At 44.5% G+C, this 15,221-nt stretch overlaps 1 protein-coding gene across 4 annotated transcripts in view; it reads left to right on the top strand.

The window, feature by feature from the left end:
* Positions 1–15,221, top strand: part of TFPI (tissue factor pathway inhibitor) — a 134,066-nt gene that overhangs the window by 69,705 nt on the left and 49,140 nt on the right. Inside the window, exon 1 of one of the 4 annotated variants that reach the window (XM_065413562.1) lies at positions 13,274–13,471. The exons of the other annotated variants lie outside the window; for them this stretch is intronic. The gene's annotated coding sequence lies outside the window, so the exon portion shown is untranslated. Of the gene's footprint in view, positions 1–13,273; positions 13,472–15,221 lie in introns of those variants that run through there. 4 annotated transcript variants of the gene reach the window in all.

Raw genomic sequence — 15,221 nt, 5'->3', positions numbered from 1 at the left:
TGAAAGCAGTGGGTAAATATCATTTCCACCATTTTGCTGTTGTGCAAACTGAGGCACAAAAATGGGTAAACCCACTCAACGAGCCAATGACAGAGTCAAAAATATAACCTAGAATGCCTCACTTCTAGTTAAAGGGAATACAAACTCACTCCAGGAACAGAGGTACGAAACTAAAAGCAAAATTAGGAACGCTAGCAGGAGACTGCATAGGTGTACTGAGAGTACATTAGAGGTGTGTGAAGAGGACACCAGGGGTTCATCCCTCATAATACTCATTGATGCCCCATTCAGCTTGATCAGAGAGGAATTTGTGTTGCATCTTTGGAGATGTAGTCCTCCAGGAGCCCAGCTGATAGGAGAGAATGAGGGTCTGAACTACAACTCCCATGAAGCAATGAACTTCAATAGGAAAATATGCTTATAACAGGGCGATCTGTTCCCTCTGAGGGCAGTAGAGACTAGATATCAGTCAGCCCCAGTTCTATGGCATGGCCCTTTAAGGTTTCAGGAATGTGTAGGTATATGAAGGCCTAGGGAATGGCAGAAGCAGATATTGAGAGGGGCGGAGTGGTCCTGATCCATGTTTGGAAAAACCCATGCTACTGGTGCTTTAAGGGCTTTGGAACAGGAGCCTTGTAATGCAAGGTACGGCAAGACTTGCCTCTATCCCAGCCAACTGGGACAAGCCCTGGCTTGAATTAGCACAGACTCAGAAAGAGGCTGATCCTAGGGGAAGAAACCTGCCAAGCTTATAGCACCCAGGTACCAGAAGGGCTGCAGAACTTTCAAATACGAGTGGACTAAGACTATCTGAAATATTACACAGGCCCAGCAGGGGGCTGTGGGACTCCTGAATATAGAAGAGGAGCCTGTCTGAATTAGCACAGAGGCTCCCAGAACAAGGGTGGAGTTGTGGAGCCTTGGCAATGCACATCCCTTCCACTCCAGCCCTATTAAAAGATTCTTTTCTACTCATCATGTATGAAAGTGGCCTATTGGTCTCCACCAGGTGTCAGCATACAGGATCTAGCATTTGAAGTATCTACAGTACTTACCTTTAAGTATGCACTACCAAGTTCTGAAGAGCTAGTGTCCTATGATTCATAACAACCCCAAACTGGAATTGGTTAGGCTAGGCTACAATTTCAAGGACTTTTAATCCTTATGTTCCAGGATAGATTACCCAATGGTGTCAGGTAGATATTTTTGGCCCAGAGTTTAGTATTGAAAAATGTTTCACTGAGGTTTTGTATCTTCCTCTGCAATGGCCACAGGTGGAGCCAGGATATTGACCTTGATGGGCCATTGATTTGTTAGTATGGCAATGCCTGTGTTCTTTTTGTATGATCACAATCTGACTCATTCTTATATTTAGCACAAGCAGGGGTCCCCATTCTATTTTCCCATTGTGTTCAATTCTTTAAAAAAATCAGCTAAAATAAAGAGGAGTGAGATGGCAGGAGAGAAGGAAGACATTTAGAGAAAGAAGAGCAGGTGGGAGGATCTGCAGGTCTAGAACCTGCAGCTATTAGCTCCTGAGCAGCTGCTGTGGCCATGCCACCATTTGACAGCAGAGCAGGGAACACCAGTTTAGTAGCCCTGTGGGCTCTGGCTTCTGTGGCTACCCTGCCCGTGGAGGCCCTGTTTGGTGGTGTCTAAGTCCCCTGATTGTCTCAAGCATGTTATTTAAGGCCTGGGAGAAACACCAGGAGGCCATCTGTGTAACTAGGCTGACCCCTGCTTGCTGCTGTAAATAGACCTTGCTGCATTTCCTGATAGCTTGCCCCATTTTGGCCCCTCGTCTTGCTCCTGTTCCACTACCTCAACCTCGGTAGGCCCTTTGGGCTTCTAACTCAGCACAGCTCGCGAACTGTGACCTGACCCATTGGCATGCTACCAGTACAGACTGGCTTCTTGCCTTGAGCTATCTCTTGCAGCTGGGATCCTGACCACTTGAGTAGATCAGGCTACAGGCCTTTGGGGCCCTGCTCCCCGCTCCCTTGGAAGTCAGGTAGAACCTAATTTGATTTTTGCCTGGATGTTTAAACATTAGTTTAAATTTTGTGATATAATAATAGAAAACATTGGAGAACTGTGGAAAAACTTTGAAAAAATGTCCCCTACCTCATCTTTCATAGATCAGCTTGAAGTTGGGTGAGATTTTGAAATTCTGATGTCATCAGCATGTTGATGACATAATGTGGAGGAAGAAATGGGGGTGATGCATAATATCAGTGGCCTGAATGGAGGAAAAATGTAAAGTAACTTAACTCTTATCCTTGCATTTTGTGAGTATTACAGGTATAAACCTACAGCTCATTTGTGGGAGGTTGGGACGGAGCCCCACTTTCATGGTGCCTTTAAATGAGCTGAGAAGCTGTGATATGAAGTGCAATCACTAGAGGGCAATGAGAGATCACAAACATGTATACTCCATTGCAGAACAATGTAAGAGAAGCTGTCATGCAGGGGCTTTAATATATATATTGGTTAGAGAGGGAACCCAGTTCAGAAAAATAAGACCTGGCCCTCAACTGAAAATTATATCCCAAACTTGGTAATGATGCAATTGTGTCCACTTCATTGTTTTCTTTTCTTTTACCTGTCACATGTTCCCCTGTAGTCTGACTTGTCTCTGTTTTAGCTCAGTAGGAAATAGCAGTAGAAAGGATATTCTTGAATTATTTCCTTTTCCCAGGTTTGCATACATTTCTTAGCATTCAGAGAGGAACAGACAAGGGAAGAACGGATCTGACTCAGTTTGCATTTCTTTTGGTAAGCAAGATTATTTTTAGACAGAAGGCAGTGAGGCTACAAAGTCTTAGGGCTTGTCTAAACTGGCAAGTTTTGTCGCCAAAAACTGCCTTTTGGTGACAAAATAGCAATAGCGTACACACTGCAATGTGACTTTTTAGAAAAAAATGCCCAGTTTTGGCAACAAAAAACTTCCACCCCTGTGAGAGACTTTTGTCTTTTCCCCTGTCTTTATTGTTGACAAACGGCCAGTGTAGATACTACAGCTTTTTTTTTCGATTTTATTGGCCTCTAGAAAGTGTTGCACAATTCCCATGCTGCCGCTCTGGTCAGTGGTTTGAACTCCCCTGCCCTGCAGCCAACCCGCCCCTCCCCCTTGCAAGCCCCGGGAATTTTAAATCTCATTTCCTGCTTGCTGGCTTCCCAGATGAGCTTCCCAGGTGGCTTCCCAGGTGAGCATGGCTGGCTATTGCACCAAATGCGCTCCCACTTGGACCACCGCTGAATTGTTGGATCTGATCAGTATAGTATATGGGGAGAGGAGTCTGTTCAGTCGCAGCTGCGAGTGACCTGTAGGAATCAGGACACAAATGGGCAAATTTCTCGAGGCTTGTGCGGAAAGGGCTATGATCGGGACATGCAGCAGTGCAGAACGAAGATAAAGGACCTGAGGCAGGCATACAGTAAGGCATGGGATGAAAACCATCGCTCCGGCGGTGTACCTAAGACCTGCCGCTTCTATAAGGAGCTGAATGCTATCCTCGGTGGTGACCCCACCTCCACCGTCGATAACCTCCTGGATACTTTGGAAGCAGCAGAAAGAGGGGGTAACCTGGAGGCTGAAATTTGGGATGAAGAAATCGAGCTAGAAGAGGATGTGGAGCTCCCAGCGGGGTCGCCAGGTGGGTCAGGCAGACAGGAACTCTTCTCCACTCCAGAAGTGCTCAACGGGGAGCAGGAAGCCTCAGATGAGACGCTGGGTAAGTTGCTGTGGCTTGTGTAGGGAATTGAAAAGTGGGAGGCAGGTAGTGTTTTCTGTGGGCTAGACATTGCCCTGTGTAGCTAATCTGCATGGCCAAGCAGGGTGTCGATGGACATCGAGACCTACAGGGAATCCTCCAGAGAGAGGCTCTGGAAAGTTTCCAAGAGGTACTTGTTAATCTTCTGTCACAGATTCCAAGGGATTGCAGCCTTGTTAGTTCCCCCATTGTAGGAAACTGTACCATGCCTGTCATAACTATAAAGGGAAGGGTAACAGCCCTCCTGTGTACCATACTATAATCCCTCCTGGCCAGAGACACCAAAATCCTTTTACCTGTAAAGGGTTAAGAAGCTCAGGTAACCTGGCTGACACCTGACCCAAAGGACCAATAAGGGAACAAGATACTTTCAAATCTTGGTGGGGGGAAGGCTTTTGTTTTGTGCTCTTTGTTTTTGGGGGTTGTTCGCTCTTGGGACTGAGAGGGACCAGACATCAATCCATGCTCTCCAAATCTTTCTGAACAAGTTTCTCATATTTCAAACTTGTAAGTAAACAGCCAGGCAAGGCGTGTTAGTTTTAACTTTGTTTTCTCAACTTGTAAATGTACCTTTTACTAGGGTGTTTACCTCTGTTTGCTGTAACTTTGAACCTAAGGCTAGAGGGGGGTCCTCTGGGCTCTTTAAGTTTGATTACCCTGTAAAGTTATTTTCCATCCTGATTTTACAGAGATGATTTTTACCTTTTTCTTTAATTAAAAGCCTTCTTTTTAAGAACCTAATTGATTTTTCCTTGTTTTTAGATCCAAGAGGGTTGGATCTTGATCCACCAGGGAATTGGTGAAGAGTCTCTCAAGGCTACCCAGGGAAGGGAATTAGCACATTGGGAGTGGTGGCAGCGGACCAGATCTAAGCTGGTAGTTAAGCTTAGAAGTTTTCATGCAGGCCCCCACATCTGTACCCTAAAGTTCAGAGTGGGGAAGGAGCCTTGACAGTGCCATTTAGCAATCACTGGAGCTGGGACCAAAGTGGCACATAGCTGAGCTGCATATAGATCGGGGTGAAAGCCGCAAGCATGCAGTAGTTGTGCCCTGGTTTCCCTGGTTACCCGCAGCAGCGAGATGTCAGCCAGTAGTTTGGCTGCCTGTGAAAAAGTGCATGATAATTTTGGAATGAGTTCCCTGTGAGCCATGACCGTTTTGTCCATACGTACAACTGCCTTCCCCCCACTCCCGACACTCACCATGACCGGGGTGCTCGCGGAGCTGTGTGCCTGCCTAGAGTCTCAGAGAGAAAGTGATTTCTACTAGCAAAAGGCCCTTGTTACTAAAATGTTTCAATCGTTTGCTGGAATGTAACAATCCCTCTTCTGTTCAGCACAGACCTTGAGGAACACACCACACACTCCTACCGACCGGCTTTGGCAGATAAGGAAGAACCCTCGGCACAGCAAAGAAGACATGTTCCAGGAGGTGCTGCAGCATGAAGAGAGACAGACCAGGGAATGCAAAGAGTGCTGGGAAGCCGAAAGGCAGGACAGAAAAGATAATGCTGCATTTGCTAGCCAAGCGACAAAGTGGCTGCTAAGTTATGGAGGATCAGACAGAGATGCTCAAGTCTTTGATATAGCTGCAGACTGAGCAGATCCATGGTCGACCTCCACTGCAGCCAACCCCACCCCCCTCAATGCCCACACATTCCTTTTCACTTTACAGCACTCCTGAGTTTCCCCATCACTCCACCCCCTCTCACAGCTTGCACAATGATAGCTGGAGCTACACACAATTGTGAGATTTTACCCTTTTTAACAATAAATAAGGGCTAAGGTATTTAATGATACAGTGTTTTTATTCTGTGTTCTACAAAAGTGTATAGCAATCAATTCACTCTCAGGAACAGGCTTCTAATGCATTTTGTTGTATGGATCTTGGCCCCAAAATTGTACATGGACGCACCAGGGAAGCAACTCCAAAGCAGACTTGTGCTAGTGCCCCTCATTGTCAAAGTGGTTCCTCAAAGCCTCTCTGATGTGAATAGCAGCCCTCTGGGCTCCTCTGACAGCCCTAGCATCTGGCTGTTCAAACTGTGCAGCCAAGCGCTCTGCCTCAGTTCTCCACACCTGAGCAAACAGATTATGCAAAGTGCAGCACACGGCTATGACCATGGGAATATTATCCTCGGTAAGGTCTGGCCTGCCATTGACACCTCCAGCGACCTTTCAAACGGCCAAAGGCACATTCGACTACCATGCAGCACCTGCTCAGCCTGTTGTTAAAATGCTCCTTGCTGTTATCCAGGTGCCCTGTGTAAGGTTTCATGAGCCAGGGCTATAAGGGGTAAACCGGGTATCCCAGGATTACTATGGGCATTTCCACATCCCCCACTGTGATTTTGTGGTCTGGAAAGAAAGTCCCCGCCTGCAGCTTTCTGTACAGGCCACTGTTCCTGAAGATGTGTGTTATGCACCTTTCCACACCAGCCTGCATTGATATCCATGGAACGCCCCCGATGATCCACAAGCGCCTGCAACACCATAGAGAAGTATCCCTTCCTACTGATGTATTCAGAGGCAAGGTGGTCTGGCGCTACAATTGGAATGTGTGTGCCATCAATCACCCCACCACAGTTAGGGAAACCCATCTCTGCAAAGCCATTCACTATTTCATGCACATTTCCTAGAGTCATGGTCCTCCACAGCAGGATGCGATTTATTGCCCTGCACACTTGGAGTAAGACAGCCCCAACAGTGGACTTCCTCACTCCAAATTGATTTGCAACTGACCGGTAGCAGTCTGGATTCGCCAGCTTCCAGACAGCAATTGCAACACGCTTCTCTACCAGAATGACAGCTCTCAATCTGGTGTCCTTGTGCCACAGGTCAGGGGACAGCTCAGCACATAGCTCCAGTAAGGTTGCTTTATGCATCCTAAAGTTCTGTACCTACTGGTCTTCATCCCATGACAATGCGATCCCACCAATCAATGCTTGTTTCCTAGCCCAAAAGCGACAGTCTACTGTATGCAGCTGCTCTGTGAATACACAAAGCACTGATAAGTAGCTGCTGTCCATATCACACTTGGGTGCCTGCGATTCATCCTCTGTCAGTAACTTTGTGAGTAACTCTGTGAGTAACTGTGCTGCCATGCGCCATGTCCTCATGACAGCTAACAGCACATAGGAGATCCATCCTCTCTCTCATTGCAGATGTTAGCGCGCACTACAAAAGACTGACAGTTGGAAAAATGTCGTGAAAGGAATCCAGAAACCATTGGAAGGCTGGGACACAAAGCGGTGCATGATGGTACTGTGACGCTCTGTACCTCGGGGGAACACCCTACACCCCCACGTTCATCTTTGTTAAATGGCTGTGTGGTATCCAATGCAAAGTTCGTCATGTTGGGTGTCTTCGGAAAGCTCAGAATGCACTGAGCATGGTTGTTATAGTGATGTTACGGTAATGTTATAGGAAGGTTATAGGTTATAATTTCATGTATATAGTTATGAGGCTGAAAATGTATCCTCATGGCTTAAAGCAAGCCCATGCAAAAGTCTCCAAGAACAGAGAGGCAGTTCACGCCTCATCAGGGCATGGATGGGATAAACCCAGCCCAGCCTCACAAGAACAATGGACACTGGCTTAAGCAGCAACAAAAGAATCTGTTAGACCCTTAAGGGAGTCACCCCCTTCCTTTGGGCAGTTTGGGACTGCGATGAGGTAATGCTCACCTGGCTCTGAAGGGGGGAGGCAAAGCCAAGAGGAAAGAAAGGACATGATAAAAGGGAGAGACATTTTGCCAGGCTCTCTCTTCCACCTACATCTACAGACACCACCACCACCACCAAGCGACTGAAACGCTGCTCAAAGGGGAGAGCCTGACTGAAAAGTAACCAGCCAGCCTGTGGTGAGAAGCATCTAAGTTTTTAAGGACATTGAAAGTGTTAAGATCAGCTTAGAATGCGTTTTGCCTTTATTTCATTTGACCAAATCTGACTTGTTATGCTTTGACTTGTAATCACTTAAGGTCTATCTTTATAGCTAATAAATCTGTTTGTTTGTTCTACCTGAAGCAGTGTGTTTGGTTTGAAGTGTCAGAGGCTCCCCTTGGGATAACAAGCCTGGTACATATCAATTTCTTTGTTAAACTGACGAATGTATATAAGCTTGCAGTGTCCAGTGGGCATAACTGGACACTGCAAGATGGAGGTTCCTAGGGTTGTTTCTGGGACCAGAGATATGGGCTGGTGTCATTTGCTTGCAAGTAGCTGGGAGCAGCTTACCTGCCAGAGGCTGTGCATGAACAGCCCAGGAGTGGGGGTTCTCACAGCAGAGCAGGGTAAGGCTGGTTCCCAGAGTCAAGGATTGGAGTGACCTAGCAGATCACTGGTCCAGACAACACCAGAGGGGAACATCACAGGTACATTTTGCACATCCCAGGATGTGCTGCACTCCATTTCTGCATTCTCACAACACCTAGTGACGGCTGGTGTCGCCAGGCACTGTGGGATTCATACCCACAGTCCATTGCTCTCGCTGTCGACAATGGTGCCCCGAATGTGGACACGATCTGTCGACAGAGGGAGAAAATGTAGATGGAGCAGGGGCAGAGCGGGGGTGGGGCCTTGGGGAACGGGTGGAGTGGGGGTGGTGCTTTGGGCAGAGCCGGGGGACACCCCCCAGCACTCTGGAAAGTTGGTGCCTGTGACTGGGACTCAGGACATTTGGCAACTTTGCTTTTGTTGATTTTTCCTTGTCGACATTAGTTTCATTGACAAAACTTGCCAGTGTAGACAAGCCTTTAGAAGGCGTTTAGAAAAAAAACACCACAAAAGGAAAGGGTGAGGTTATGTGTAGTGTTTCTTTAAACTATAGCAAGCTGTCAGGTGGTAAGAGATGGGGGAAGATTCCAGGCTGAAATCCACTGAAAGAGAGAAGTTTCCAGGATAACTTCCTTAATCTGATGAAGTTCCTCATTCAGTGTCAGAAAGCAACTCTTCCTATTTTTCTTTACCATTGGCAAATGACTGAAGGCTAGACAGTGACACCTCATCAGGGCTCTGCTGCAGAATTCCTTGTTACCTGAGCTATAGGGTCCTGTAAAATGTAACCTGCTGTCAAAATCACTCCATTACAAAGTTGTGCGGAGGAGGGCTGCTCATGTATAATAATTCTTACATAGTGGTTTTTTTCCCTTTGTTTTGTTTTTAGTGTGCTAACTCCAGTGGCGAAGCTAATCAGAAAACATCCCTCAGAAAAGGCATCTTGGGTTGGTTTTAGGTCACTTAAGTTATGTCTACACTGCAATAAAATGCCCATGGCTGGCCCATGTGAGCTGACTCAGGCTTATAGGGCTCAGGCTATGGGATTGTAAAATTGCAGTGTAGATGTTTGGGCTCAGGATAGAGCCTGGGCTCTGGGCCCCCACAAGGTGGAAGGGTCCCAGAGCCCATGCTCCAGTCTGAGCTGAAACATCTACCCAATATTGCAAAGCCCTGCAGCCCAAGCCTCATGAGCCCAAGTCAACTGACACGGGCCAGCTGCAGGGGTTTAATTGCAGTGTAGATGTACCCCTATAGTGGCAACACACAGCACATGCTTAGAGAAAGGACAATCTTGCGGTTAAAGCACTGGACTGGGACCACAGGCGCCGACTCCCTGGGTGCTCCGGGCTGGCGCACCCACAGGGCTGCAGCCCCCCATCAGCACCTTCCCCTTCATCCCCCGCACCTCGAGCCTGCTGCAATCAGCTGTTTCGCAGCAAGCAGGAGGATGAGGGGGGAAGGGAGTGGAGCGGGGATGGGGCGTGCTCAGGGGAGGGGACAGAACTGGGTGGGAAGAGGCGGGGTGGGGATGGAGCAGGGGCAGAGCGGGGGTGGGGCCTTGGGGAACGGGTGGAGTGGGGGTGGTGCTTTGGGCAGAGCCGGGGGACAAGCACCCCCCAGCACTCTGGAAAGTTGGTGCCTGTGACTGGGACTCAGGACATTTGGACTATAGTCCCAGCTCTTCTACAGACATGTTGTGTAACCTTGAACAGACGGGGGTTACGTCTACGCTGCACCTGGGAGTCAGCCTCCCAGACTGGGTAAACAGTTATACTAGCTCAGCTTGAGCTAGTAGGCTAAAAATAGCAGTGTGGACATCCTAGCTTTGGCAGCAGCTCGGACCCCCTAGGTCTGAGCTTGGGTGGCTAACTCAATCTCAGTCAGAGCTGAAACATCCACAGTGCCAAATTTCAGAATTAAGCATGGCACAATTGAACATGTGTCTGTGTTTGTGCAAGCCTAAGGTATGCGCCCAACAGGCCACAATTTGCATGACATATCCTACACATGCACTCACCAGCTATTTGCATGCTTCTCCTAGGTATATGCAAATTAATTTGCACACGCCTACTCCTGAAAAGCTGATCCTTTACTTCTCACTTCCTTAGTTTCCCATCGTAAAGTGCAAATAATATCTCGCAGGTGGGTAGTATTTGTAAAATGCTTTGTGATCCTCGGATGGAAGTCACTGTGAAAATGCAAAGCCTTAATAGTATTGCTAATTTCCAGTGATTGTCCTGGGACACAGTGGGGCTTCCCATGTCATTGAATTCCATGAGGGAATTTATGAACAGCAGAAGAGATTCCTGTTATGAGCTCATACCCACTAGCTGCCTGCCCACTCCCACACTTTAACAGGCTATTGGGACAACAAAGGGTTAAAGATACAGAAAAAAGTTCAGGGAAGGGTCACCACTCTGTCCAGTGGATCTGCCTGGCTGAGCATGAGAGCCACCTGCAGCTTGTTATAAAGGGCTCTTGCTGATGCTGTCTGGGCTGTAACGTTACAGACACCAGGTAGAGTGTGAAGGACCCTGTCTGTATAGAACTCATTTAGTATTGTCAAGAATAAGAGAGGGGAAGGTTATTGAAAGATTAAGATTTGAATAAGGAATGCAAGTGAGAGCAGTGTTTTAAAGAGCACACGTCTACAACAAATTTGCTCGTGTTTAGTTTTTTTGTTTGTTTGTCTCTATTTTCTTGCCTACTTCAGTTTTATACATATCTCTTCATCACGATTTAACTGAGTTCTTGTGGCAGCTAGTGATCATCTCTCTAGTGGATTGTAGTATGGCCATACTGAGTCCAGTGTTAAATCACATCAGAAATCAGATCTCTTAAATCTTATCAAAGGCTATTTGTAATTGTAATCTTTGCACTGAAGATTGATGTGTATGCACATATATTACATAAAATACAACACAAGAACATGCAGATTGAAAAGTTGCACACAGAAAAGTTAGAAAATTCCAGAATTAAGCTTCCTGAGATCCTAGAACAGATATATCACTGCACTACTATTCCAGATATGTTTACAAAGTGATGATAGCTTAGGAGGAGACTTTAAGTCAGTGAACATTCTTTTTTGTTAGTTTGTTGTACAGTTTGAGAAATTACTGGGGTCTCCTAGCACTTTTCTAATGACTCTAGGGGTTTAAAACTCTCAAATTCCATCTCACTGAATATACTGAATAAAAGCAAAAGACACTAAGAAAGACACCCTGTAAATATTGCAGGAGTCTGTTAAAGGCACTGCAATTCTTTCCACTGACTTCAGTGGGCTTTGGGTCAGACTGTAAGTCAAACTTTATTTAGTGATGCTGAAAGCTCAAATCAGTCTGGTTTCATCTTCAAAGTCTGTTCCCAACTTCAGTCATAGTCTGTCAGCTCCTAATTATAAATCAAAGAAATTCAAAGATAAATAGTTGTAATTTGGTAAATCATGAGGATTGAATGTAGATGTGGAGAACTGGAGCTACCTCATCAAAATCTAAAGGAAAACAGGATCATCTTCAAATGAGAGACGCTGTCCTTTGAGCTAAGCTTCTCATTTTGTGCTTTCTATCTACAATGAAAAATTTGAACTCTGGTTTGATTTCATTACTTATCAAAGTTCTTGTTAGTCAGCCAATTTTTAATAAAAATAGAGACATTGTTCTCCCTGCGTCCCTGAGAATATTGTTGTTTATATATGGTTTCTCCAAAAAAAAAAAAAAAAAAAAATGCTGTAATGGGGATAAATAAGCATTCAAGTTTATGGATCTTCACTGAAGTGGCTGAACCGATGTCATGACCCTACAAACATATTCATACACTTGTAACCTTATTGATGTGAGAAATGCCATTGGTTTCAAAGGAACTACGTACAATAAAAGTTACTTGTGTGTAAGTGTATACAAGATTAGGCCCCAATATATCGCAAGGGAGCTATTGTGTCTGGCTGATCTCTTCCATAGAAACACCTGTTAGAATTTACAGATCAAAGTTGAGTGAAATTCAGAGAGGTTTGGAACATGGCGGGGGATGACAATTTTATTTTTAATTTCAGCTGAAATTAGCAAATTTTGTCTGACTTCCATCCAGATCTATAAAACCCTTTCTCTGTGCCTAAAACTCAGCATAGTTCCCTCAAAATTGATCTGAGTTTGGGGTTTATAATACTCTAAAGTAGGGCAGTTTTGCCTGGTTTGGGGGCTATTCTGAATTTTTCATGATGATTTGGTAAGTAAATGTTACCAGATTAAGAAAAATAGTATCAGGCATAATGGCTTGTGATTCAGTTTGTTTCATCCAGTATTTTTACCCAAACTGTAAACATATACGTCAAGAGATTCAGAAATGGATTAGTGATTTTGGGTGTCTCCATTTTTGAGAGTTCAAGCTGAGATCTTCAGAGAGTTGGTGTTCAGCATTATCTGACAATCAGGCCACCTTTAAGGTTGGGCACTCAAAACTCACTAGTGGCTTTTGAAAATTTTGGCCTTATGTAAAAGTATCCCATTCTGGGAACATCACCTTTGAAGTTATAAGCTGGTGAAGTGAAGAGAATTCCTACCTGTAGCTCTTGTGTGAGCAAGGACTACTGCCACTCAGATAGGGCTGGGGGGTTGCCTACAATGGAGGGCAGGCAATATTTCTAGCAATGGGACAGCTTTTAACTTACCAGGGGCTCCGTAGGAACCCTGATCCTCAGACCTTGCTGAGGAGATGAGCTATATCTGCATATCCCTTGCCATGCCCCCCTTCAAGCCAGTGCCCCCAGCTCTTGGGGTTGCACTGGGTGCTCATAAGGCACCTCAGCAGAGGGAAAGTTATAGTCGCCATACAGTAGAAGCCAATGTAGACCCTGTATTTAATCTAGTTCTATGCGTATAATGGATAAGTCATTCCCCTCTTGAACAGAACTTCATTTATTACATAAAGAGAATATGATGCAAGCAGAATACATGGGAAGTTTTAACATATCCCTGTGAAGTAAACAGTGAAACAACTTTATGACTGTCATCAATGTACTGAAGTTAGCAAAAAAACTGAGCTAGCATTTAGACTTCCTCCTTATCCAGTTTCCTCCATACTGGAAGCATGTTTCTTTTGTGGTTGGTGCTATTTAGAAAAGTTACCCTAAAACGCAGGCAAGGTCACAACACTCTAAACAGGAAGCTTCCCCACTGCTGCTGATCTCATTGAATCTTAGCCAGAATAACCCTCTCTTCACAACAAACAGAGGAGCAACCTCTGGCAGTGTAATCAGCAGGCTGCTACAGCTGCATTATAGCAGGATCAGATTGCATTTTTCCCATTGTATCTCCCCCACTCCCAAGTCCTATCTTCAACAAGAATTGATAGCGGAGAAGCAAGCTCAACACGCTTCAAGAATTCGCCAATTCTCTTTCAAGAACTGCTTACAGGAATTTGGTTGGTGAGTACTTTGTAAAAGTCTTTGTTTTGCAAAAGACTTTCTTTGGGGGAAGAAATTCTGCCCAAAGGATGTCAAAAGTTGGTTGGTTTTTCCTTAGCATGTGTTAGGTACTGTAGTCAGATGTCCAGATGCAAAGTCTAGTACTCAGGGATTGCAAAAAATGTAGATTTTTGTTTCTAAAGAGACAGTGCTCTTACAATAGGAACTATTTGCTGGTAGTGAACTTGTCAGCATATGGGCATTTTGGCAAGCTCAAAGTGGCTGCTTAGAACCAAACCATCAGTGAAACATTTTATACTAATTTTGATCAGTAACCCAGAGTTTGTCATGAAACGTCTCATGCTTTTCAAACACTGCTTGCACTCAACTGAATACAGTGGAAGCTCCAGGGAGAGAGGCAGATTTATTCAGGCAGAGTTTTGTGGTCTGTCTGCTAGACTATTTTCAAATCCTATGAGCCCATGCCTTTAGAGGCAATTACAGTTTTAAGAATCAGCAGAATGCTCTGTCTACTGTAGCAGAATTACACAAATCTCATGTAACTATAAATCAATTTCACTCATTATTAAAATCAAAAGAATATTTTCCCTGTCTGGTCCATAGATTATTTAAACAATGAACAAGGTAATGACTGTTGTCATACTGAATGAAAAAATAGAACAAGCAACAAAAAATGATTTGTGCAATATTCTACTTCGGATCAGCATGAACTTGAGCTTCTTTTATGATAACTCTAATGAAAGCACAATGATATTTAACTGGATTTAAAAACAAGTGACAAAATCTAAATAACTACACACTAGATTTGGTATAGGGAGTATAAGAGAAGAAGGATACATAGCACTAATGTTCAGTGGGGGAAAAATGGACAAAGGAGAAAATTATGGGGGAGGGGGAACGGTGGGAACAGAAATATGAAAAACATCAGTGTGACTCAGTTCTCTAAATTAGTCATAAAAGTACTTCAGGCAAAATGTAAAATAAACCGTCCTTCCTGAAAGTCTTATGGACAGACGTGAAGGCAGGAAGTTCAGCTGTCTAATAGATAGGAACAATAAGGGCATGCTTTCTGAATTGCCAAGAACTAGCACCTAATAATGTTATGGAACAAAGCTTGGAGGTCACAACAAAACCCAATTTTATGTCTTAGGGTCATTAAACTAATGAAACAAATGTAAAGATTTCAAAGGAGTCATTTTAACATGTTACGGGGGGGAACATTGTTTATCCCTAATGGCATCACTTGACATTTCCATGTAATATTTCATCTTAAAGTAGACATAATAAGCTTTCAAATGGGGTGTGTGTGTGTGTGTGTGTGTAGCGAGGGTATATTAAGTCAACCAAATTGGTGATATCTGCCCCCTGCCTAGAATGAAATGTGAAAAGCAAACCTGGCAACAATGAATTAATTTTTTAAAATCCTTTAGATTTGGTAATCTAAAGCAATCAGTATCTTTCAGAAACTTTGTATTGAAATTCTGTAAACCTTATCAGTGTATGTAGATGGCCTGATCCTAAATTGGTTAGTGTAAACTTCCAAATCTACTTTTAAGTCAATGAGCTATGTCCACTTGCATAAGCTGAAGATTTTACCTGAACAGTCTTGTCTCAGTGTGTGGACAGAAGACTTTCCATAAAATTGGCCTCAGACCCTTCTGCTAAAATTCCTCTCAAGCTCCTATGTTTCTGAAATATTGCTAGTATTCTAAAAGTTCTTATCACGATCTTGAAAATCTGGCAGCTATTT

Source organism: Emys orbicularis, chromosome 11, assembly GCF_028017835.1.
Source record: "Emys orbicularis isolate rEmyOrb1 chromosome 11, rEmyOrb1.hap1, whole genome shotgun sequence".
Lineage (NCBI taxonomy): Eukaryota > Metazoa > Chordata > Testudines > Emydidae > Emys > Emys orbicularis.
Note: the sequence above shows the minus strand (reverse complement) of the source record. Positions and strands in the feature narration are given on the sequence as shown.